At 43.7% G+C, this 25,911-nt stretch overlaps 1 protein-coding gene across 4 annotated transcripts in view; it reads left to right on the forward strand.

The window, feature by feature from the left end:
• Window positions 1-25,911, forward strand: part of MTCL1 (microtubule crosslinking factor 1) — a 128,061-nt gene that overhangs the window by 12,992 nt on the left and 89,158 nt on the right. The gene's annotated exons all lie outside the window — the stretch shown is intronic.

Genomic DNA, 25,911 nt, shown 5'->3' on the forward strand with positions numbered 1-25,911 from the left:
TGAAAAAATACATATATGTTTTATATTTATAATGTATAATATATATAAACTATATAAAATGTAAAATATCTATTATATATTTATAAAATATATATGTATTTTCCTTTGCATACAGTAACGCAAATGCTGTTTTGTTGTTGACTTCCATTGTAAGATTAAAGCTGTATATTTTCTTGGAAAATATCCTGCATATTGATGGAGTTAAAAACTACTGGTTAAGCCTTTACGGTGATGGCTAAAGCCAGCATTATTCCCTGCTATCAGCCTCACTTAGCGTATTTTCCCTTTGGACAAGTTTCCCGATTCACCCAGTTATTCCTCATCCATTCAGCTGTCCACCTGCCCACGCTTCATTCAGGCTCCGTACCACGCCCTGGGCATGCAGGTGTGAATATGGCAGCACAGGCTCTGCTCCCAAGATGTCTGCAGCTCAATTTGACACTTAGTTAGCAAAACAGATAAATCACAGCAAAGGAGCTGGTGTTGCCACCTCTCTGCCCCTGCCCCTTCACAGCCACTCAGGTGCCCTGCTGTTCCTTGAGGTTGGGGGCCCCCCTGACATTCTTTTTCCAGAGATCCACATCCCTGGGGCTCAGTCCCTCGCCTTCAGGTCTCTGCCGACATCTCACGTCAGTCACCTGGCCCCCCACACTTACACCCTGGCCATCCCTACCCACCTTCCCATCCGACACACTATGGATTTTGGTGATTCACTTGTATATTGTCAGCACTTGTCTGAAAATGCCATGGGTTTTATTTCTTTGTCGCCTTCACTAATGTGCCTCCAGGACTTGAGCTCTGTGGGAAGAGGGCGTGTCTGTGTAGTTCACTGTGGGGTCCCGTGCCTAGAACAGTGCCTGGGACTTGGGCGTTGTCGGGGACGCACAGGGTGAGGGAGTGAATGAAGGGTGAGAATGTGGGGCTGTGGTCACAGCTCACCTGGCGACTCGGTGAGCTTCCCAGAGGGGGAGGTAGAGTCTGAGAACGTTCTTTCATCATAGGTAACCCTTGCTCCTTAACTTACATGTGTACTTCCCCCGGGGACTGGGGGGATTTCTCCTCTCCTTGTGGGTCTCTCACCTCTGCACTCAGAGTTGCTAGTCACTTCCTTCTTTCTCCTTTGATCTAAGTTTGCTAGGTTTGCCACATGGTTTCTTTTCTCAGAGTTTCCAGTTTGAGCCTCACCTTGAGGGTACTGAAAACATCTTAGGAGTATGTTTTATAAATTTTATATGCGTGTATATGCTTCCATATAAATATTTAAATTATATATAAGCATAAGTAAGTAAATAAATATATTTAAAGCAAGCAGTTTCTCTTGCCCCCTCGGGACTGGATTTGTGTAGGACTTGGCTTCAGGTCACAAATAGCTCCTCAGGGAGAGAAATGATGACTGACGTTCAGTGCCAGGCAGGGGTGAGGCAAGGATCTTCAGAGAGCTGTGATGTTGGCTCAGGCTAGACGTACACAGAGGAGGTGGCAGGGCCAGCCTCTCCCTGCCTTCATGGGTTAAGATCACTCACAGGGATTACTCAGTGGGGATGTAATCAGTATTTTACCTGCCGAGTTGCAGACTGGTGAGCCTGCATATTTTCACCAAACTTCACGATTCTAAACAAATCATAAAACTGACAGGCGTCTGTGGAAGGCAGATGCTCTGGACTGTGCTGGAAGCAGGGAATGACGGAACCAGGCGATCCAAGGTTCGGAGGTGCTAGAGGAGGTGCTTACTGGAAAGTGCCAGCGCTGGGCTCCGTGAATGGATTCTGTTCACCGAAGCCAGAACAGAACGCACCATGAGCTTTGCTGTGGGGTGAGGATAATATCTTCTCTGTCTTGAGTCCTGCTCGTTATGGCTCACGTCCGAAGTTTTGTAATCGGATGAGTCACATTCCGGAAAAGGCAAGGAGAGTTCGTGTGTCGCATGTGTCTCTGAATGACAGAAGTAGTTGCAGACGACCGTGTCCCCCTCAGCCTCGGAGGACAGTAGGACAGTGCGTCTCTGCGCCTCTCCAGCTCTGTAGCTGCTGCGGGGCTTCTCTTCAGAGCTGCAGGCTGTCCGTGCGGCGGCCTGGCGCACTTCTCCAAGATGGATTTCCCCTAGCACCTCAAACTCGGAGTGTCCAGAGACAGACCTGCCGCCCTCGGGCCCCCCTGAATCTTCTCAGTCTTTCCCATCTGTGTTCTCGGTGCTACGGTCCTGCTAGTCCCACAGGCTCGAGCAATGCAGTTACCCTGACCTTTCTTTTTATTTATTTTTTTTTAAGATTGTATTTATTTATTTGTCAGAGAGAGAGAGGCAGAGAGAGGGAGAGCATGAACAGGCGTAGGGACAGGTGGAGGGAGCAGCAGGAGCCTGACTCAGGACTCGATCCCAGGATCCTGGGATCATGTCCTGAGCCGAAGGCAGATGCTTAACCAACTGAGCCACCCAGGCGTCCCTACCCTGACCTTTGTTACTGCTGACACTGAGATTGCCTTCAGATGCTGCTCTTCTGCTTTTGCAGTCTAGGAATTTTCTTTTCTTTTCTTTCTTTCTTTTTTCCTTTCTTTCTTTTAAGATTATTTATTTATTTATTTGAAAGAGAGAGAGAGCATGAGTGGGGGGGAGGGGCACAGGGAGAAACAGGCTCCTCACCAAGTATGGAGACCAATGTGGGACTGGATCCTAGGATCCTGGAATCATGATCTGAACCGAAAGCAGATGCTTAACCAGCTGAGATTCCTAGGCACCCCTGAGAACATGATTTTTTAAAAATTTTTTTTAAATTTAAATTCAGTTAATTAACATATAATATATTATTGGTTTCAGAGGTACGGGCATGTGATTCCTTAGTCTTACGTAATACCCAGTGCTCATTACGTCACGTGCCCTCCTTAATGTCCATCACCCAGTTACCCCGTCCCCCTGGCCCCCAGCAGCCCTTAGTTTGTTTCCTGTGATTAAGAGTCTCTTATGGTTTGTCTCTCTCTGATTTTGTCTTGTTTCATTTTTCCTCTCTTCCCCTATGATCCTCTGCTTTGTTTCTTAAATTCCACATATGAGTGAGATCATATGATAATTGTCTTTCTCTGACTGACTTATTTTGCTCAGCATAATACCCTCTGGTTCCATCCATGTCATTGTAAATGGCAAGATTTCATTTTTCTCTCTTACTGATACATGCTGTACCATGGACGGACCATGAAAATAGACCAAGGAAAAGAAGCTGGACATATTGCACAATTCCATTTATCAGAAGTATTCAGAATAGGTAAATCCAAAGACAGAAAACAGATCAGTGGTTTCCAGAGGCTGGGGAGAAGGGAGAGGACTGCTTAATGGGTGTGGGGTCTGCTGCTGGGGTGATGAAAAGATTTTAAACCAGATAGAGATGATGGCTACACAACTGTGAATGTACCAAATGCCATGGAGTTGCACACTTTAAGGTGGTCGGTTTTAACCTCAAATAAAAATGTTTAGATTCTCTATTCTGCCCATACTTTGACCAGTCTTCTCCAAGTGAATATTTGAGGGCCGAGTCTATGCAGTCAGCACATTAAAGGCAGACACTACTTCCAGTCTCTCCCTTTTCTGTTTTATCTTTGACACTCCCCCGAATCTGACTATGGGACTCTCTGCTTAAACACATGAACTTGCCCTGGCTCCCAATTGTCTAACTCTTTAGCGTGACATAGAGGACCCTTCCTGCCGGGGACCATCCCTGTCTCCCAGCTGGGTTTCCTATCCCACTGCTGCAAACCCTGGAGTGGAATAAAAGGCAGCAGAGCAAGATGAGAAGAATCTGTGTCCTCTGGTCCCCTCTAAATTAACAGAGAGGGTCTTAGAAAAGTCACTGTCTCCATTGATGGATAAGATGATTCGAGAGGGTTGGCAATACGGAACTATCTGGAACTGACCCTTCTGGCTAGCCAGCCTGCCTCCTTGTGCCCATTCGCATCGTGGTCATTGCACCCAACACCTGCACACCCCGCCACTTGTGCAAGCTCAAAACATTTTTCCCTTTTTGGGGGTATGTTTCTTCTAGTGAGTACTCTGAAGAAATATCTTGATAGGTTGAAAATGGTTCATCTTAGTTTAGTTTCAACTTCTTAAAGATTGCTTCCACTGAGCAGTATTTCATTCTACCAAAATGTTTGAGTACTTATACATGTTAGACACAATAATAACTAGCCAAGTTAGTTGGCACTTGCAAGGGACAGAGACATGTTCTAGATCATTCCAGGGAACTGGGCTTTTTTTTTTCTTATTGAGGTATAATTGACATATAACATTGTATTAGTTTCAAGTGTAATGGTTCAATATTTGTATATATTGCCAAATGATCACCACAATAACTAGGTAACATTCCTTGTTAAACACATGGGTACAAAATTTTTTTTTCTTGTGATGAGAACTTCTAAGATCTACTCTCTTAGCGACTTTCAAATATGCAATACAGTATTGTTAACTATGGTCATTACGCTGTACATTATATCCTGTGACTTATTTATTTTATTGTAACTGGAAATTTGTATCTTTTGACTGCCCTTACCCCTTTTACCCCTCCATCCTAGGATTGTTGAATGAAGCCACAGGGAACCAATTAGTAGCTACATAGCTCTTGTGGGCCATCTTTCAGCACCATTCAGGATATGATATTGATTCTCTGGGTTTGGCTGAGACTTCTGTGGCTAGTAAATGGTTCAGATTTTGTAAATATTTCTTGAGTGCTTGAGAGGAAAGTGTATGCTCCAGTTTTGGGGTGAGGACTTTAAATCCATTAGATTGAAGACTTTCAAACTTTATCTCACAGCAAGCAGTATGTTTTGTGTCATCATTCAAACTACAAATATAAAGGTTTCACAGAATAATGCCTATCTTTGCCATATGGGACACACTTTTAAATGGTGATTATGTGTTTGATTTACCATCCATGAGTGGATTGCTGCAAATCGGAAAAAGTTTTTTTAGATCATTTGTTAATTGTGTTGTTCAAATTTTTTTATATCCTTCATAGTTTTGTTTTGTCTGGTAAATATATCTGTTTAGGATAGAGGTATGTTAAAATCACTTGTTTTAATTTTGTATTTATATTTTCTTGTAATCTATCAACTTTTGCTTGTATATTTTGAACATAAATGCATACAGATTTAGAACTGTTTTTCTTAGAACTGTTTTTTGATGATGGATTTTTCCCTTTATCATTTGATAATGACCTCTTTCTTCTTAAGTATTCTTTTTTTTAAAAATTTTCCTGGCATAATTTTTTGTGCTTCCATTAGTTTCCATTTTCCTATGTCATTAGGTTTTAGGTGTATTTCTTGTGAATGGTCTACAGCTATCTTTTTAAAAATGGAGTATGATAATATCCTTTTTTAAAAAACTTGTGAATTTAATCCATTTACATTTATTATGGTTATGAGGTGTTTGAATTTATTTCTGTCATTGTATTTTATGTTCATAAGTTCCATGCCTTTTCTTCATTTCTTTTTTCTATTTTTTTATGTTGATTTCTCTTTGATTGATTGAGTTTTCAATTCTGATGTTCTTTTGCTTGATTAGGAAGTTGTATTACTCTTATATATTTAAAATGTGCGTTTGACTTAATGTCTAAAACTAATCATTATCCCCATTCTTCTCCGTAATAATATAAGCACCTTAGAAAGCTTCAACTATAATCAGCTCCTGTGTTTATACTATTATTATGTAGTATCATTTTAATTTTGTCTTTTTAAAACCACCCCCCCAAAATTGGCTAATTTAACAGTTAATACTTATTTAGATTCATTTACATATTTTCCAGTCTGTTATCATTGCTTTTTGAGTGTTACTCCTTCCTTCCGAGTTCAGTTTTCTTCTTTCTGATCTATGAACATATGCTTGAGTATTTTTCTTTCAGTAAATGGTGTTGTCTAAAAATACTTTTATATCATCCTCAGTCTTTTTTTTTTTAAAGAGTTTCTTTCTTTTTTTTTTTTTTTTAAGATTTTATTTATTTATTTGAAAGAGAGAGAGACAGCCAGCGAGAGAGGGATCACAAGCAGGGGGAGTGGAAGAGCGAGAAGCAGGCTTCCCAGTGGAGCAGGGAGCCTGATGTGGGGCTCGATCCTAGGACTCTGGGATCACGCCCTGAGCTGAAGGCAGATGCTTAATGACTGAGCCACCCAGGCGCCCCCATCCTCAGTCTTGAAGGATATTTAGTTGGGCGTAGGATCCTAACACTTCAAAGATAGTATTTTTTTAATCTTCTGACTCTATTTTGCTATCAAGAGGTCTGCTGTCAGATAATTCTCATTTCTGTAGATGAACTGTCTTTACTTCCTGGTTACTTTTATGCTTTTCTTCTTGTGTTTGCTATTCTGTAGTTTCAACCAGATGTATCTAGATTTATTTTTACATTTTAGGCAACACTCATTGTCAATCTGTTTATGTCTTTTGTGAAATCTGGAAAATTCTCACTCTTTGAATAATGTTCTGTAGTGAAATTGTGTCTTTAAATAGTTTCTTCCCCATTTTCTGTATCACTTCTAGAATTCATATTATTCTTATGTGGGGACTTCTATTGGCCATTCTTATTCTATCTACCATCTTGCCTAACTGTCCTTTTTTTTAAAAAAATTTATTTCTCTGTGTGATATATATATTTTTTAAGATTTGCTTTATTTATTTTAGAGAGAGAGCATGTGCATGTGTGTGCATGCTTGTGCACATGAGAGAGTGGGGGGGGGGAGGGGAGGGGGAAAATCTCATGCAGACTCCCTGCTAAGCGGAGTCCAAGGCAGGGCTCAATCCCAGGACATGAGATCATGACTTGAGACGACCAAGAGTTGGATGCTCAACCGACCGAGCCACCCAGTTATCCCACTGTGCTTTATTTTGAATAATTACTTCATTTCTAGTCCAAGTTATGAATTCTCTTCTTTAAAAAAGAATTACTGTTTTATTCATCCACTAAGTTTTCATTTCAGTGAAATGAATTTTTTAAAATTTGCTTGTTCTGTTTCATAAATTTCTTTTTTCCTTATCATCTGTTATTTCTTCCTTAAATTTTGAAACATTTTAAAGTCACAGCCTCTTTCAGTTTGTTCCATGATCTTGAGTTCTTGGATGTTACCAATCCTTCTGTTTTTCAGATCTGCTGTCTCTCACCTAAAGTGGGGTTTTTTATGAGCTCTAAGAAGATCTCATTTCTTAGTGGGAATTCCATGAAGTTTTGTTGAAGTGTCCTCTTAGTGAGATTTTGCACTGGTCTTTTCCAAATGCCTCAATAGTATCATTGGTCCAAATATACTTGTTAATTTTGGGCTCATGGAGTTTTGTGCCAAAGGAGTTGTGTCAGTTGGATATCAAACTTGTATGTGGCATACATCTAAATATTTTTATACTTCAAGGAGATTTTTTTTTTTTGTCACCACCCAGTGTCCTGAGCAGAAGGTTATTACTCTCCCCCTCCCCAAGTGATTTTTAGTTTACTTTTCCATGGTGTGCATCCCTTCAGTGGGTTGTCCAGGTGCATTTATCGAAGATTCATTCATTCATTCATTCATTCATTCATTCATTCATTCATTCATTCATGTATGTGACAGAGAGAGGCAGCCAGCGAGAGAGGGAACACAAACAGGGGGAGTGGGAGAGGAAGAAGCAGGCTCCTAGTGGAGAAGCCTGATGTGGGCCTCGATCCCAGAACGCTGGGATCACGCCCTGAGCTGAAGGCAGACGCTTAACGACTGCGCCACTCAGGTGCCCCATATCTAAGATTCTTCTCATGCCCCTGGCTAGAGTGCCTATTTCTGGGTATGATAACTCCCACCATTCCCTCCTACCCCACTAATCCCTTATGCATCTCTAATACTAGGGAATTTTCCTTTTGTGAATGTGTCAGTCAGCTGTGTATAAATTTCTGCTTTTTATGTTTTTCTTTAGCATTTCTAGCTGTTTATTGGGAGAAGGCTCTAGATAGCTCAGTGTGCTGTGTTGCCAAAACAGGATGTGACCCTTCAGGGTTCAGTGGAAGCTTTCCAGTAGCGCTCTGGAGTGCCACGAGTAACCCCTGTGGTCTTCCACTTCATGACTCAGCACTTTTGTCCCTGCCTCTCTCTGTTCATTTCCTTCTACCCTGCTACTCACCAGTTCCCATTTGCCCCAGGGCTTTTTTTAAACTCATGGATTTTGTTACATCATGGCTTCTACTTACTGTATTCTCTGTAGGTATTTGCTAGAGACTGAATGTTTATATCCCCAATCCCCTGCCAATTCATTTGTTAAATCCTAATTCTGAATAGGATGGAAAGAGGAGGTGGATCCTTTGGGAAGTGATTGGATTATGAAGGTGGAAGCCTTGTGGATGGTATTAGTGCCCTTGTCAAGGAGACCCCAGAGCTCCCTTGCCCCTTCCACCAGGTGAGGACACAGTGAGAAGATGGCCATCTATGAACCAGGAAGCGGGTTCTCACTAGACACCCAATCTGCCAGCACCGTCATCTTAGGTTTTCCAGCCTTCAGAACTGGGAGAAATAAATGTTTGTCCTTTAAGCCACCCAGTCCATAGGATTTGTATTATAGCAGCCTGAGTTCTTTCTGCTTTTTTCTCAATTAGAGGGTGAGGAGTTTTCTCTGTATGTCATTGCATTCAAACTCTCAGACAGCCGTAAAGTCTGGAAGTGTAGGTGTACAAACATAATAAATGGTTTATTGCTATTGGGCTATAGTTTAATAAAACATTATCTGTGTTTCCAAACTTTATGGTCCTTCCTTATAAGAAAAAGATACGCTTGAGTGAGCCAGTATAAAGCATCTTTGGGCAGAGTCCCCATGCCAGGGCACCTCCTTGGACACTGACCAGGTTGTTGGCAGCTGCTGTGGAGTTAGTCAGGGCCTCGCTCCTGGCCCAGTCAGTGGTGGGCCGTGGGCTGGCAGGGCATGCAGAGCACAGGCAGGCATTCTTTGTGTTAGCTTGGCAGGCTCTCCAGGATACCTCGGGAGGAATAAGGAGCATCTGGTTCCATTTGCTGGTCTCATGAGTTAGGGGGGCAGGGTGACTCTAACTAGAGAACAGGAAGTGGGAAGAAATGCAGTGCCCTGAATGATATCCCAGTTAGGTGGCCTGCTGAGTTAATAATGAAGTGAAATGGGAGGCGGGTGGGAGCAGGAAGAATCAGGGTGTCTGGTTAAGTCTTCTTCCCAGACACTAAAACACAAGCAGAGTCTGGTGTGTGTGTGTGTGTGTGTACACACATGCACACATGTATATCTATGTGTGTATGTGTGTGTGTGTGTATACATGCAATGCCTGCACAGGAGTCTGGAGGGAAATGGCCTTTTGTAGGTTCTCATCAGACCAGGAGGCAGGGATAGGATTAGAGTTGAACCACCTGAACCAAGGGAATAAATACCAGGCCAGAAAATCTAGATTTCACAGGCTGGGGAGGATTAGGAAGAGGGCAGCAACTGTAGGAAGATTTGGCGTAAATAATTTTGAATGCTTAAGCCGTAAATGGAACAGTTCGGGTGTTTGGGAAGTAATGGGGTGTGTGTTCAGTTAAACAACCATAAATAGTACTAATGGCTGATTTCACGCTGTTACTGGAAAGGCACAGGGAGAGCCCATCACAGTCTGTTCTGGTCACTCAGAATGGGTGCCCTTGGAGCAATTTCTTGTCAAACGAGCGTCAGAGCCAGAAGAATCCTGGAGATGAGTTAGCCGACCTCCCCATTACTTATGTGAGGAAACCAAGGTCTGGGTGGGTTGTGAATGGTGGCTACCTCAGGTCTCCTGACTCCCAGAAGCCCTCCTCCACTCCTTCTCTCCTTATGACCTTAACTCTAGCCCTGCCTCCTCTCTTGTCTATAGGCCCAGGAGGGAGAAGTGGGTTCCCAAGTCAGAGGGGGAGATAAGCACTTGTGGGTCCAGCTTGACCGTGGTCTTCAGAGGAAGGTGCTGGAGGAGAGAGCAGCTCTAGGTTCCCTGCTGCAATGGGTTGGTGAGGAAGGGAACTGTGTCTTTCTTTGACCCACTAATGCTTCCATATAAAATTAATCTCTACTTTGAGAGGTATTTATTAAGCTGCTTCTTTCATCTCTACCGAGAAAATTATAGGAAGAAGGAGAGCAGAATTTACCTTTGAAGAGAGCGAGCACAGGCCTCCCAGCCTGTCTTACCACTCACTCCCATGGCGGCTGCCCGTGGCCCTCTTTCTGCCATCCCACTCCATGGCGCCTGCCATTCTTTCCTCAGGATTGTTCCAAGATGCCTCTTTTTTTTTTTTCCTCATCACAACAAGTGCCCTCTTTATTTTATTTTTTTAAATGTTTTTTTTTATTATATTATGTTAGTCACCATACAGTACATCCCCGGTTTCCGATGTAAAGTTCGATGATTCATTAGTTGCGTATAACACCCAGTGCACCATGCAATACGTGCCCTCCTTACTACCCATCACCGGTCTATCCCATTCCCCCACCCCCTCCCCTCTGAAGCCCTCAGTTTGTTTCCCAGAGTCCATAGTCTCTCATGTTTCATTCCCCCCTTCTGATTACCCCCCTTTCTTTATCCCTTTCTTCTCCTACCGATCTTCCTAGTTCTTATGTTCCATAGATGAGAGAAACCATATGATAATTGTCTTTCTCTGCTTGACTCATTTCACTTAGCATTATCTCCTCCGGTGCCGTCCATGTTGCAGCAAATGTTGAGAAATCGTTCTTTTGATAGCTGAATAATATTCCATTGTATATATGGACCACAGCTTCTTAATCCAGTCATCTGTTGAAGGGCATCTCAGCTCCTTCCACTATTTAGCTATTGTGGACAAAGCTGCTATGAACATTGGGGTGCATTATGGCTCTTCTCTTCACTACGTCTGTCAAGATGCCTCTTTTATCTGTTGAAATGCTGCCCATTCTTTAAGATTCTCCCAGAAATGCCTGCTCATCCTTGAACACTTTTCTGACCCGAAAACAAACATTTTCATATGATTAAACCATTACATGATTGCTAGAGAATGTTCCAAAAGTAGAGGGAGAAAATTTCTATCCTGCTAACATCCCAGAGATACAGCTCATTTTTCATATGAAATTGGAAACCCACCCTATATACTTCTTAGTATAGTATTTTTAATTTTTAATTAAACTTCTTGTTTTGGGATACTTGTAAACTCGCAGGCAGTCATAAGAGATAATATGGGAGGTCTCATGTACCCTTTACCCCGTTTCCCGCAGTGGTAAACTCTAGTATGGTACCAGAACTAGGATAGCCACGTTGATTCAGTCAAGCTGTGGAACAATTCCATCACCACGAGGATGCCTCACGGTGACCTTTTATGGCCTCACCCACTTCCCTCCTGTCCCCACTCCGTCTGCCTCCCTGGCAACTGCCGTGTTCTCCATTTTGATAATTTTGTCATTCCGAGACTGTTATATAAATGGAATCATTCATATGACACCTTTTGGAATTGACCTTTTTCACTCTGCAGCATTCTCCAAAGATCATCTGGGTGGTTGTGCGTATCCATAGTTGGTGCCCTTTTACTGCAGAGCGGTGTTCCATGGCACGCATGTGCCACACTGTTTGGTCATTCACCCACTCGCCAGATGCAGGACATCCGGGTTGTTTCCAGCGTGGGGCTTTTACAAATAGAGTTGCTGTGAATGTTTGTGTGCAGGTTTTTGTGGGAACATGTCTTCATTTCTCTGGGATAAATGCCTGGGATGTCATTTCCTGGGTCGTATAGTGGTTGCATATTTAGTTTTTTTGAGAAGCGCCGGACTGTTTTCCAGAGTGGCTATACCACTTGACATTGCTGCCAGCAATGAGTGAGTGCTCCAGTTTCTCAGCATCCTCACCAGCATTTGGTGTTGTGACTGTTTTTTATTTTAGTCATTCTGATAATGATACCTCTTCGTGGTTTTATTTTATTATTATTATTTTTAAGATTTTTTTTTTAACTAATCTCTACACCCAACAGGGGCTCGAACTTACAACCCCGACATCAAGAGTCACATGTTCCACTGACAGAGCCAGCCAGGTGCCCCTCATTGTGGCTTTCATTTGCATTTCCCTAATGGCTAATGATGTTGGACATATTTTCCTGTGATATTTGCCATGTATATTTCCTCTTTGGTGAAATGTCTCTATATTTTTTTGCCCATTTTCTAATTAGATTGCTTGCTTGCTTGTTGTTGTTTTTTTTTTTTTTTAACTACTGTTGAGTTTTCAGAGTTTGTTCTATGGTCTAGCTACTAGTCCTTTGTTGAATATATGGTTTGCAAATATTTTCTCTTCCTCCAAGCCTGTCTTTTATCCTTTCAGTGGGGTCTTTCTCCCTCCCGGCAAATGTTTTTAATTTTGATAAAGTTCAATTACAAATGTTTCCTTTTATGTTATGCTCTTTTCCTAACCCTAGATTCTAAATATTTTCTTCTATTTTTTTAAATGTTTTACGTTTAAATCCATGCTCCATTTTTTAAAAAATTCTAACTGGTTAATATACAACACAATATTGGTTTCAGGAATAGAATTCAGTGATTCATCACTTACATAGAACACCAGTGATCATCACAATTGCCCTCCTTAATACTCACCATCCAGTTACCCCATCCCGCACCCACCTCCCCTCCAGCAACCCTCAGCTTGTTCTCTATAGTTGAGAGTCCCTTACGGTTTATTTCCCTCTCTCCTTTTTTATTTTCCCCCTTCCTGTATATTCATCTATCGTCTTTGTTAAATTCCACATACAAGTGAAATCCTATGGTATTTGTCCTTCTCTGACTGACTTTTTTGCCTAGCATAATACCCTCTAGCTCTGTCCATGTCACTGCAAATGGTAAGATTTCATTCTTCTTGATGGCTGAGTAATATTTCAGTGTTTGTGTGTGTGTGTACACACACCCCATCTTCTTTATCCATTCATCAGTCGATGGACATTTGGGCTCTTTCCATAGTTTGGCTCTTATTGATAATGCTACTATAAACATTGGGGTGTATGTGCCCCTTCGAATCAGCATTTTTGTATCCTCTGGATAAATACCCAGTAGTGCAATTGCTGGGTCATAGGGTAGCTCTATTTTTAACTCTTTGAGGAACCTCCGTACTGTTTTCCAAAGTGGCTGCACCAGTTTGCATTCTCACCAATAGGGTAAGAGGGCTCCCCTTTCTCTGCGTCCTCATCCATGATCTGTTTTGAATTCATTTTTGTATTAGGCATGAGACTTAGGTCAGGTTCATATTTTTTTTGCCTATATATGCCTGATTGCTCCAGCACCATTTGTTGAAAAGGCTGTCTTTCCTCCAGTGAATTACTTTGCACCTTGTCAAAACTCAGTTGGGCATATCTGTGTGGGTCTGTTTCTGGGTTCTCAGTTCTGTTCTGTTGATCTCTGCCGATGCGGCCTTGGTGACTTAGTGGTGTAAATCTTGAAACTGCTGTGTCTGCTCCAACCCGCAGTTTGAGTCTCACCGGACCCCCTCAGTGGCATTTCAGAACACTCCTGTCTCTGCCTTATAGGCTGCAGATGTGAGTCTGCACATCCCTGCCCTTATCAAGTGTTCAGTAAATATTTGTTGAATGAGTGAAAGTTTCATCATTTTTATTTCTCCTTGAGAAAGAGCCCTAATGTATTTACAGATCTCCTGGTGAGGAATTTCTGATCTGTAAATGTTTACCTCCGGACAGTTAATACAAACCAGTAATTCCACTCTAGATCAAGTATTTTGACAATGACTGTGTGTGGGTCATGAAATCACCCTGTTTGGTTAGCGATAAGGAAAGCTGCTTTCTGTCAGGTCTTCAGACAGGCTCGGGGTGTAGGTCCCTGGGATCATGTCACACCCAGTTGTCCCCTGTGAGCTGGGTGGGCTGCTCTCTAGCTGTTTCCTGCAGCGGGCCACCCGCAGGCACCGTGGGTGCTCAGATGGGCTTTCAGGCAGAGGATGGCCCCTCTGGCACGGCCACGTCAGAAGCAGCCAGGCTGTGTGAGCGGCCTTTGGTTTGCAAGCCGCAGAGATTTAAGACCCACCTATTTCTCCTCTTCCCTCAACACCACCTTTCCTGGCAGACGGGAATCTTTTATAATGCGGGGTGCATGACAGAAACTTGTTACCTACTGCTGTGTAAGCAATTAGGCTGGAACTTGTGGATTACAGTGAAACAGACACTGTGTTCACATTGCTTGTCTTGAAAAATAATCAGCGTAGAGACAGAGCACCTATTTCTCTTCTAGACTTCACTAGAATGCTAACTGCATCAAGTTTGTGCTATGGGAATAAATAAATAAAAAATACTTCTCTTTTCAGAGTTTACAGTGGATGCTTGAGTATCAGAGGTACACGCTGTAAGTCGTGCTGTTGATGTGATTTACTTTAGGTAACTTGTCTTCAAATGCAGAGTCAAGAGTCAGAGAAATAGAAATGCTTAGAAAATACTACACGTTATTGTCTGTTTCCTGAGTCTACTTTCTGGGTATTTCTCTGACTCAAGTGAGAGTCATCATACACTGAGCGGTATGATTATGAGCCAAATAAGCAGTTTTCATTTTCCCCCTAGTAATCAAAAATTACTCAGCGTTGAGAAGACAGCAAGTGATACGTATACATAGCTACACGAGCACACAGTGTCTTGCCGGTGAGCAGTCGTGCGGCAGTGTTTGCATTTCTGACCTAAGGACGAGCCTTGGAGAAAGGAGGGACCCTAAGCTCTCCCAGGACACTTTCCCTCTTGGTTTATTTGCACACATTGGTTAATCCTTTTCTGAAAGAACGTTCACGTGGGATGATTGGGTTCTCATTTGTTCCCCAACATCACAGGTGCTCTTTCTCATGACCCCCAGTAATTGTACTGGAATGAGGGAATGTGGAAAATGTGGGGCGTGCTCACCTGGTGGTTGGCATTTGAACTGGCTTGCTGTTCGTTTTGGATGCTGATGTGAGCTGATGGCCCAGACAAAGCAATGTTTATTTATCAAGCACATATTTGTGCTTATTACTTCATTCCGAAGAGTCGGAGTAGACCCTCGTCAGTTGCCCTCCCATCATATGCGGCTTCATCTCTCCGGCCAGAGGAGTGGAGTGGGCAAGAGGGCAGTCTGGGGAGACCGGTGGTAGGGCGTCAGGGCACCAGGCATCTCTCCGAGGTCAGTTCGAAGACCTCACGGAGAGTGGGGATGTGAAGAGGCTTTCAAATGCTTGATGGTCTGTGTTTGTTCGTGGGCATTAGTAACTTTTCTCATAAATGAGTGAAACAATCATTTCTGAGAATCTTCCATTTATTATATTTGTAAATCATAGGAAAAGTATGATTTAAAGATGATGTCATTTTATGCAATAGTTGCCTCGGTTGGGTCTAATACATGAGTTTAAAACACTTTTAATGATCAGGAGCTTTAAGTGCTCCTACTAGAGGAGAGTTGCAGGAAGGTTCTCTCCTGTCAACTGAAGGCAGTTTTCCCACTGGCTAACCGATTCCATGTTAGGGGCTGGGCTACACCACTCTTTTGCTTTTCAATTTTGAAGAAACACTGGGAGTTTCTTGTTTGTTTCCCAAGATTTTTGGTTTGGGTTTGGATTTATTTTTAAACAAGGTTACTCATGGGGTCACCTAAGTGATGCAGCCCAGATGTCCTATAACCATCATGGAAACATCACACGTTGAAATCACTTGGGTTTCTTAAGCCACAGTAGTACTGTGGACATGCGTTGCTGGATAATTCTTTGTAGTGGGGTGCTGTCCTGTACGTTGCAGACTGATGAACAGCATTCCTGGCCCCGCTCTGCCAGATGCAAGTTAACAACCCCCGTCCTGTTTGTGACGATGTCAGTGGGCATTGCCAAACATCCTTGGGAGAGGGACCAAAACCTCCACTAGTGGAAACCAAAAACTAAGCTGGGCACCTCCCCTCCAAAGGCGCTGGAGCTTCAGGGGAAGAGTCGATGGACCCAGCAAGCACGTGGTGATGTGGACGCATTCGGCCATTACTGCGGTGTCAGGTTCTTTCCTCTTAAAGAAGGATTTGTTTGACCTGATCGTGAGGGGGCCGTACAGGCTTTGTCCTAGCACCTTACGCAAGCTCTCTTATCTCCCTTCTTACTGTATCTGGCTTCAAGTCCTGGAAGTCCAGAGCTTGGCTCAGGAGTCTGTTTTCTGGAGGGCAGGCCGGCCTGTGTCTTCTTAACCCTGTGAAGGCGTGGGTCGGAGGTGGGCATGGCGTGTTCACCTTTGCTGTGAACTGCTTGCAAGACGTCTTCATAGGTGCTGTTTGCAATGATCATGTAGACAGTTGAGTCTTTTTTTTTTTTTTTTTGCAGGAGGATTAGAGAACAGCCACGCTCAGAGCGGGTTGTGACAAGTGCATCTCGCCCCACTGCTTTTATTAGGTAGTGAAAGGTATCTTACCAGTGCATGCGGAGGCCGAACCCTGTAGCCTCGTGGTGCCCCACCCTGGCCGCACAGCAGAATCCCTGGGGAGCTTTTAAGAATCCTCCTGCCCGGGCCACACCCAGGCCAGTTAACGTCACCACCTGTGGGGGGGTGGGGAGTGTAGGACCCAGGCATCGTTTTGTTTTGTTTTTTTAATTTCCCCAGGTGATTTTTAGATCAGCACTGGTCCCTGCCGTGAGATGGTGGGTCTGAAGCATCTCCGTAATCATAGCTAATTATTTCCCACTCAGGAGACGTGCTATAGGTTGGTTAGGTTAAGAAGGGTAAAATGAGAGTTTCCAGAAGAGGCGTTTTGGGAAGCTGAGGCCTTGGAGTGACCTCTTTGCATCAAAGCCGAGGCCCCAGACAAGTGAGCCACAGTCTGTCATTGCTCCGGTGAGGTTGCCCAGTCCCAGTCTCGAGCTGTGTGTTTATGACCGCAGAAGTTGTAAAGGGCAGTGACTGTGTGCCTTCCTGTCCATTAATTACAGTTTTCCTAAAACAAGTCAGGGGCCAGATTCTAGCATGCACAGGACAGTGGCCTTTGCCTGGCTGTGGTTTGTTCGAACCTGCCACTGATCAAATTCACACACTCTCGCCACCCCCAGTTTAGCTTGTTTTCCCTCCTCTGTCCTCGTCCCCTTTCACCCAGAGAGCACACCTTTCTAGCTGTCTCCGATGGTGCTGATCAGTGCTGATCACCTATGGCTCTGTTCCTCCAGGGCAGAGGTGGGACAGGAACCCTCATTAGAATGCAGTGGCATTCCTGCCTCAATCTCTCCCTTCCTCCTGCTCGCCTCCAGCAGGCAGTGGGGAGAAGGCCCAGCATGGGCCTCTGAAACCGTGCCACTTGAGTGCTGGGGTTTTGTTGTGTCCACCTGCCCTCGGGGTATTGGAACACCTTGGCAGGAGAAGGACGGAAGAGTGAAGGCTGGGAGGATCTCAGCCAGCTGGGAGTTCCTCTAGAAGTTGTGGATGGGGGAGTAGCTGCAGGCAGTGGGGAAAAGCAGGGGGAGCCCCTCGAACAGAATAGGTGAGAGGCCCTCTCCCAGCCACAACTGACAGTTTCCTGGGTGCCAGACGCAGCACTCGGCGCTCAAAGAACATCACCTAGTTCCATCCTTAAGCAACCTGGTGAGCAGGGCAGGGCAGACCCATTTCCAGTAGAGAAAATGGAGCCCGGTGATATTAAGTAACTTGCCCTAGGTCACAGCTTGTAAATGGCAGGCAGGACCTTACACCAGTGGGTAACATTGACTTCATGAGGAACAGAGCCAGTACTTTTATTATTTTTTTAATCAAAATGCCTTCCCCTTTCTGGAAGAGAAGTGGGGCTTAGGTGTGATCGCATAAACATGCCCACTGTTACAACGTTAAGGCTGTGTATATGCAAAACAGAGAAACAAAGAGGATAAAGGAGGGATTCCATCTCGTTTTTTAATCCTGTGTCACAGAGTCAGTCTGTCTATGGCCATTTCCACTGACAGACTATATTCCACTGATTGTCATCAATGAAGACATGTAACGTTAAGAGCAAATAACATAGCTTAGTGAAATAAGTCAAGCAGAGAAAGACAACTATCATATGATTTCTCTCATCTATGGAACATAAGAACTAGAATGATCAGTAGGGGAAGAAAGGGATAAAGAAAGGGGGGGTAATCAGAAGGGGGAATGAAACATGAGAGACTATGGACTATGAGAAACAAACTGAGGGCTACAGAGGGGAGGGGGTGGGGGAATGGGATAGATCGGTGATGGGTAGTAAGGAGGGCACATATTGCATGGTGCACTGGGTGTTATACGCAAGTAATGAATCATCGAGCCTTACATCGAAAACCGGGGATGTACTGTATGGTGACTAACATAATATAATAAAAAATCATTATTAAAAAAAAAAAAAGAGCAAATAACATAAACTGCCAATTAAATCATGACATGCCATAGATCATAGCTGCGACCTGAGTCAGAGATGTTAAAATGCGAAAAAGTGTATCTTAAAATCAGTGGAATATGACATGTATATACTTTTTAAAAATTCCCTTGGATAAACCGTGTTATGCCTCATGCCCAGACTACTTCCCACTTGAGTTAGGTACCTAAGGAAACGTGAGGGATTGTAAAACATTCCTGTAGGATTCAGGAAGGCTTTCTTGTAGCTCCTTTTTAGACTAGTCCTATAACCTGCGCACCATACTGCCTGTATTGTAACCCTTCGTGTTCCCTCCTGTGAGGTAGAAAAGTCCTGGGAGGCCAGCCGTTCACACAAAGCTTCCTCCTTTACTTTCATCTTAAAAACAACAAACAGACGAAACCAAACTTAGTAGAGTGGTTGACATTGACTACAAAGAGTTTTGTGTAGTTCTTGCCCTCGGCTCTGTTTTGACAGTTAGTAGTAAAGAATTTAAACAGAGACAGGGAAGTTTACAGTTAATGAGTTTTAAGGATGTTTTGAGAAGGCAATCAGAAGTGGCCTTCGGTGATGTCACTTCTGCCTGTATTTAAAGACTGGGCTGGTTGAGATGGCTTCTGGAGTGTGGACAAAGAAAGGCGCCCGGTGGCATGAGGCAGACGCCAGTGGGCTGGGCTGGCTGTGGGGCGTGGGGTGTTCTCGGAGCTGTCTACCCATGCTCGTTGACAGCACGCGAAGCGAACAGAAACTATTGAAGATGCCGAGTAGGTGCGTGATTCCAGGTGGGCTTGGGGGTGTCTCCCTTCATTTGAATCCCCCTTCGTCATCCTCTCGGCTCTGAGGAAATTGGTTGGCTTTGAGTCCCATGACACATAGGGGAGGAAAACAGCCCTCGATACTTTCAGAACTGCCCGAGAATTGGGACCACGCAGGGCTCCATAACCACCTGCAGGACAGAAACTAAATCAGGGACATGGCCCATCTGACCAGCGGGCCCCTCTGACCACTGGGCTGGCTTTCTGTCTGTGGCTTTTTTGGGCCATCTAAGTAAAATAAAGGACTGACTTTGTTTGGGGGAAGTGTTTGCTGCTTTATTATTAGGAGCATAAAAATCCATGATTATCATACCTTGGTAGCTTGTTCTTTTCCTATTATTAAAGATGTCCTTCATCCCTGTTGATGCTTTTGCCTTCTGTGCCAGTGTGTCTGACGTCACTATTGCTACATCGGCTTCCTTTTAGGTAGATTTTGCTGCTGTAATTCTTCTACTTGTTTTCAGCTTTTCCGTGTCATGTTTTCAACAGCTGTGTGTGTGTGTGTGTGTGTGTGTGTATGTGTGTGTGTGTGTGTGAGAGAGAGAGAGAGAGAGAGAGAGAGGTAAACTGAGCTTGTCTTAATAGAGTATCTTTAGTCCATTTAGGATATTGTGATTGTACTTATTGCCAGACTTAATTCTACTATCCTGTTTTACATTTCCTACTATCATGTGTTTTCTTCTTTTTTCTCCCCACCTTCCTGCCTTCTGTCAAAAACACTGGACTTGTTTTTCATTCCCTCTGTGGATTTAGAAGTTATATCTTCTCTCTCTGTTCTTTTACTGATTGCCTTTGCAAATTTTAATAAACTCTCTTAAAGTGTATTTACCATTCTCCTAAATGAAACAAGCTCCTTCTGACGTCGTGATTTGCAGACAGACATTTAGGGCCATCCTCCCCACCCTCCCGCCCCCAGTCTTAAGCTTCCATTTGTTTCTCTTTTAACTGTAATTACTGGTGTTGATTCACCAGTTAGACCTACATTTACCAGCCCGAGTTACTACTTTTCTTTCTGGATTCTGTGTCCCTCTTGCTGGAACGCATCTTTTAGTGTTATTTCAGCAAGCGTAAGGAGGAGATCATTTCTAAGAGAGGTCTTTGTATATCTTTTTTAAAAAGGTGTTATTTTGCCCCTACTCTGAAATAATACTTTGGTAGAGAATTTTAGGTTAACAGTTATTTTGTCTTAGTATTCCTAAAGGCAGGATTCCATTATTTTTGGCATCTATTTCTGGTATCAGTTTTTTGGTGTCTATTAGTAGCTCTTAGCCTGTTGTCATTCTTTGTTGGTAACCTGACTTTTCTGCCTGGTTCCTTTTAACTTTTCTTGTTGCTGCTGCAGTTTTACTATGATGAGTCTTGTTGTGAATCCCTCCTGGGACTTTACTGCACTTTCTTCATTTCTTGTGTTGAAGATCACTTTGAGTCTAATGGCCCATCGTGCCTGGTTAAAGTTGCATTTGCCTGATGTCTGGGCCCAGTTGCCTAGCAGTGTCTGTCAGGCGCGTATGATGGTGCACAGACCTAGAGAAAAGATTTCAGTCAGAGCTTTTAGAAGTTAAAGTCTGTATCCACTAAATGCAGCCTCTCTGAGGTGGCCATCGTGTCAGTCTGACTGGAGTGCATCTGGCCTAAAGAACGTAATTTTCACTTTTCTTGTTTCTCCTTCAGTACTATTCAAGAAGTAATAAGTTAGTCAGTGATATCACGGCTAATGGCATTTCCCTCCAAAACCATCTTGCCTGGTCTCTCATTTCCATTCTAGAGGACTTTCCTTTCTCTCGGGCAGCCATCTGACTGAGAAGCTTAGGAGCCCATTTTCTGCCTCTGCTCTGAGCTTACTAGTGTAGTTTTTAAAAGGTAATTTTAGGGGTGCCTGGGTGGCTCAGTTGGTTAAGCATCTGACTCTTGACTTCGGCTCAGGTCATGATCTCAGGGTCGTGAGATTGAGCCCCACATTGGGCTCTGAGCTATGTATAGAGCCTGCTCAAGGTTCTTTCTTTCTCCCTCTGCCCCTCCCCCTCGCTCATGCAATCTCACTCTCTCAAAAAAAAAATAATAATAATTTTATGCACTATCTGCTGTAAGGCAGTATTGTCATTCTAGTGAAGTTACTCTTATGTACTAATAATGTCTTTGTATTTATAGGAATCACAGATGTATTTTTATCCCCAGTTTACATATAGTAGGAAATTCAGGAAAGAACAACTAAGGTGATTTTTGTCTTCTCTTGCAAAATTATTTTTTATAGTCTTTTTATACTCCTAATGTGAACTCCTTTGGGTTTATAGCATCATTTTTGAGATGTGGTCTTTCATATTTTGGGAAATGTTGGCCAATAAACACAAATAATTAGAAAACTACCTTAAGGGAGATTGTGAAGGTCTCGTTGACCTCATGTGATTTGCAGAAAAGGAAGACCTGGCATCTCTTTTGCTTTCAGAATAGGAAGCTGTTTCTTTTGAGATTACCCTCCCGTCCTTCCACATAACACACAGCTTTTCCCAAGAGCTGCCTTTTAAGATCTGGTTAGCTGCCCTGGTCCGAGAATAAGGTAGAAGACAATGCTTTGGCAGTCAGAAGGGGGGGCTCACAGAGTCCTTTCTGGTTCACTTCTACCCGGATGATTCTGTAGCAGCTACACTACATTAGTAAACCAGGCTCAACAGAGTGAGAAACCACACAGAGAACCTTGAGTCGTAGATGTTGCGTTAACGTGAGAGTCTACTTAGCTTGCAGAAGACATCATTGAAGTCTGGAAATGGTGTGTTTGGTGTATGTCGTATGTTCATCCAAAAAAAAACGTACTCTGAAATGTGAGCCAAAGTATTGGACAAGAAGGGGCAAGAAGGGGCTGTCCCACCAGGAAGCATGTCCCCCAGCAGGATTGGGGTGTGCACATGTGCCTGTGCATGGTGGGGGAGAGGCGGTGACAGAATGGTGTTCCGCTAGAAGCATGAATGACTTTCCCTTAGAAACCCCGATGTGTATCAGTGGTGTTTAAAGGGCATCTTATCCTAGATAGGATGTTTTCTCCATGTTATCAAGGACACGTAGTCCAGAGATCAACCTCAGCATCTCTGTCTTGTATTCAGAGAGGTCAGAGTCATTCAGGAACTGACAAGGTTAGGGAGACCATCACCTTGGTGCAACGGCACCACCTGACCCCAGGTCCCTGGTCAGAGGGAGGTCTTTGTGCATGTTTAAGGGCCATACAAAGGGTTTCTGTAAATATCTATGATTGTAAAGAGATGAGAGTAACATTTCCTTTTTCAGGGTTATGAAAACAACCATTCTCTCCTTGGGAAACATGTTAATGTCTCCTAGAACCCGTTCTGCTGAGTGAGTTCAGAGGTAAAACTGTCTTAGTAGTTGGTTAGTAAAGAAATAGTTGTCACTTGACTTTATCTAGGTTGTTCTCCCACTAACCAAAATCCAGTCTGTAGAGGTCTCTTGTGCATATGTGTTCAGGGAAGCAGGAACCTGCTCAGGCATGAGAAACCCTTGAGAAATAGTGTAATGGCCCTTTTGGGCTAGTGCTTCATTCGTGCTTTGGCTTTACTTCCACTTAATAGCTCTTGCAGCAAGCCAATCGATTATTTTATCACCCATTGGACAGATGCCCCAAAGCCCAAGGAGATTAATGAACTTAATCTTAGATCATTTGTTTAGAAAGCCATGTAGCAGCTGAGCTGTGAGCTTCCTCAGGGCAGGGGCTGTGGTCTTCGTTGTTGTATCCACTGGACCAGGGTGATATCTGGGACGTAGTTGCTCTTATAGTTGGTGAATGGAGTTGAAGACTGAGCATTAAAATGGATCTTTTGCCTCTGAGTCTTCTCCCCACAGATGCTGTGTTCTCTTCACGAAGCACCCCAGACTATCTCCTTTTGTATAGGGCATGCCAGGGCTAAGTGATACGGTCAAGATTTTGAGTCCCAGTTGACTGCTCTGGTCTCGTGCATGAACATACTTGGTTCTGCGAACCTTTTGAAGTGGGATGAGCGAATGGTTTGAGGGTTGTAGGATTTTTGCCTTGAAACATCAGTTGGGTCTGCAAAAATTACATGGGGGGCGGTAGCAAACAGCATAACTAAATAAAGGATTATGGGGAAAAAAGATTATGGGATGGGAAAAATAAATGGAGTAACAGCTAAATAGAAAACTATGAGAGATGAAGGGAGTCGGCTAAATGCACACACAAACCAGGAGGGACATGAGGGGAAATCAGAGAACAGCAACGATTTGCTTTTGTGCCGAGCAGTACAGGCTCACATATCAGTTAATGGATGCGGTAAATTTCGATGCGCTGCTGTTCGGGAGCTTATTTCTCAGTGCACTTGGTGGCCGTCCAGGAGCTCATCAAATCAAGTTAATGGAGAGTTAAATGGCCCTTGGAACAAGCTGGTTGGAGGCAGCTGGAAGCCTGGGCCCGTGTTCCCGTGGCTCGGCCACACTGTGTGGGGAGGGCTTAGGTCTCAGGGAGCACTGTTGGAAACCAGTAAAGCCGTGTTTTCAAGAAGTGCCTGCTTCCCTTGACCCTTGTCCCTATTCCAGCTGCTTTCGTTCCTCCCAGTTCAGCTCGACCCCTGGGAGCTGCAGCCTGTCTCCTCAGGGGCTCTCCCAGCGCAGGAAGCTGCCCTGTTACTGGACCACACTTGGCCTCTTAGAGAGGCAAAAAGCCACTTCTCGCCCGGCCCCAGTTTGGTGGGAGTGTATTGGCAGGTAGGAAGCATACCTGATTTAAAGTTGTTTTTAGTTATGGAGAGTTTCAAACATAGATAGCATTTGAGAGAATGCTGTAATGAATCTGCGAATACTCCTCAGCCAGCTTCCACCATTATCAACATTTTGCCAGCCTTGTTTTATCTGTTCCTTCTTTCATTTTATCCTCCCTTCCTTTATGGTGACTATTTTAAAGCAAATTCCAAATATCTACACATATTTAGTACTTTTGAATTCCTTATTTTTCAAACACAAAATGTGGAGCATATAATAGCAAACTCAAGGAGGCCGTAATTTATGCATTTCCCCCTAGCAAAGCTCACAAAACCTTGACTTTGCAGGGAGCAAGTGGATTTTCAAGATGCATGTGCAACTCACCCATCTGTACGCCTCAGACATTTCCTTTGGGGTTGGTAATAGAAATCATTAGTATTATTTTTCTACTTAACACAATTAAGAGTACATCATCTTATTAACTTAATACTATGTGGGAAATTCGAATGAGTTACTTTGAACTGCATTGGGTGAAGCCCAGAGCCAGAGAAGCCCAGGGTGGACAAGCTGGAAAAGCTACTCTAACCCTGATTCAGGGATATCTTCCTGTGTTTTAGCACAGAACACCATTCTAGCAGTTTTGTAAGGTTTAAACAACTTTTTAAAAATAACATATTCACATGCTAGTTTATAACCTCTATAAATGAATTGATACACGTAATCCCGTATTCCATTACTGGTGTGCTAGCGTTTTGGAGTCCTCTTCTTTTTCTTTTTTTGCATGGTTCTCTCCTTCCCAGCACGGTATAGGTCCGGTCCCAAGCATGGAAGGTCAGACAGTATCACAGACTGCCATAAGGCCCTTGGAACAGGCTGGCTTGAGGCAGCTGGAAACCTGGGCCCCTGTTCCCGTGGCTCGGCCACACTGTGTGGGGAAGGCTCAGGTCTCAGGGAAACCTGTGGAAAAGCAGTAGAGCTGTGTAGTGGCTAAGGGAGTAGCAAATTACTACGAACAGGGTGGCTTCAAAACAGTGCAGATTTATTACGTCACGGTACCGTAGTTCAGAAGGCTGAAGTTTCGTCTCACTGGCTAAAATGAAGGTTTTGCAGGGCTACATTCCTTCCTGGAGGCTCAAGAGAATCCATTTTCTTGCCCTCCTCAGCTTCTGGGCGCATCCATCTTGCTGGGCGCAAAACCTCTTTGTCCATCTTCAAATCCAGCGATGGCGGGATGAGATCTCTGATTCTCTCTCTTGCCTCCTGTTTTCCATTTTTAAGGTCCCTCTGATTACCCTGGGTCCACGGGGGAATTCAGGATAATCTTCCTATTTTAAGGGCAGCTGCTTAGCAACCTTAATTACCCTCTGCCGTATGGCATAATGCAGTCACAGGTCCCCTGGATTAAGGAAGTGCGCATTTGGGGAGAGGAGGGGAATTGCTCTACCTGCCACGGTAGAGAAACAAAACTGTAGAGCCGGTGAGGTTATAGCTCGCTTCTTCCTTCTTGGAGTTGCACAGTTGGGAAACTGAGGCCTGGCGCATAACATTTATTATGTAGTCTTGGATATTAAATGCTCCCAAGTGCTTGTCTAATCCTTGAAGTAGGCATTTTTATATCCCTACTTTAATGATAAGAAAGCCGAGGTTCAGAGTGGCTGCCAGACCTGCCTCTGTCATGTGGCTAGTAAGAGGCAGAGCTGAGACGCTCACCCAGAGTTGTTCGATTATTATGTTTTCTGCTGTGTGCTGGGTGGGGGCAGTTGCCATCAGATCTCCGGTTTCCTGTCTGGTGTTCTTTTTCCATTCTGCCACTCTGCGAGCTCACATTTTCCTCCAGTGACACAACTAATAATACGTTTTCCAGAAGTTCCTTTTTGATTTAAGTCTCATTGGTATTTTCAAGCCCTTTTAACTTTTGTAGCTCCTGATTTCCTTCTCTAAGGGACACCATATATATTTTTTCCATCCTCTCAGAGCATGATTTTTATTGTAATGACCCAATTCAGACACAGCAGAAGATTTATGTGGAAATTCTGAGATAAAAACGTAACCTGGTTTCCGTTCCTCGCTCTGCCTCCT

The sequence above is a fragment of the Ursus americanus genome, chromosome 19 (genome assembly GCF_024610735.1).
Source record: "Ursus americanus isolate L20-20 chromosome 19, mUrsAme1.1.p, whole genome shotgun sequence".
Taxonomy (NCBI): domain Eukaryota; kingdom Metazoa; phylum Chordata; class Mammalia; order Carnivora; family Ursidae; genus Ursus; species Ursus americanus.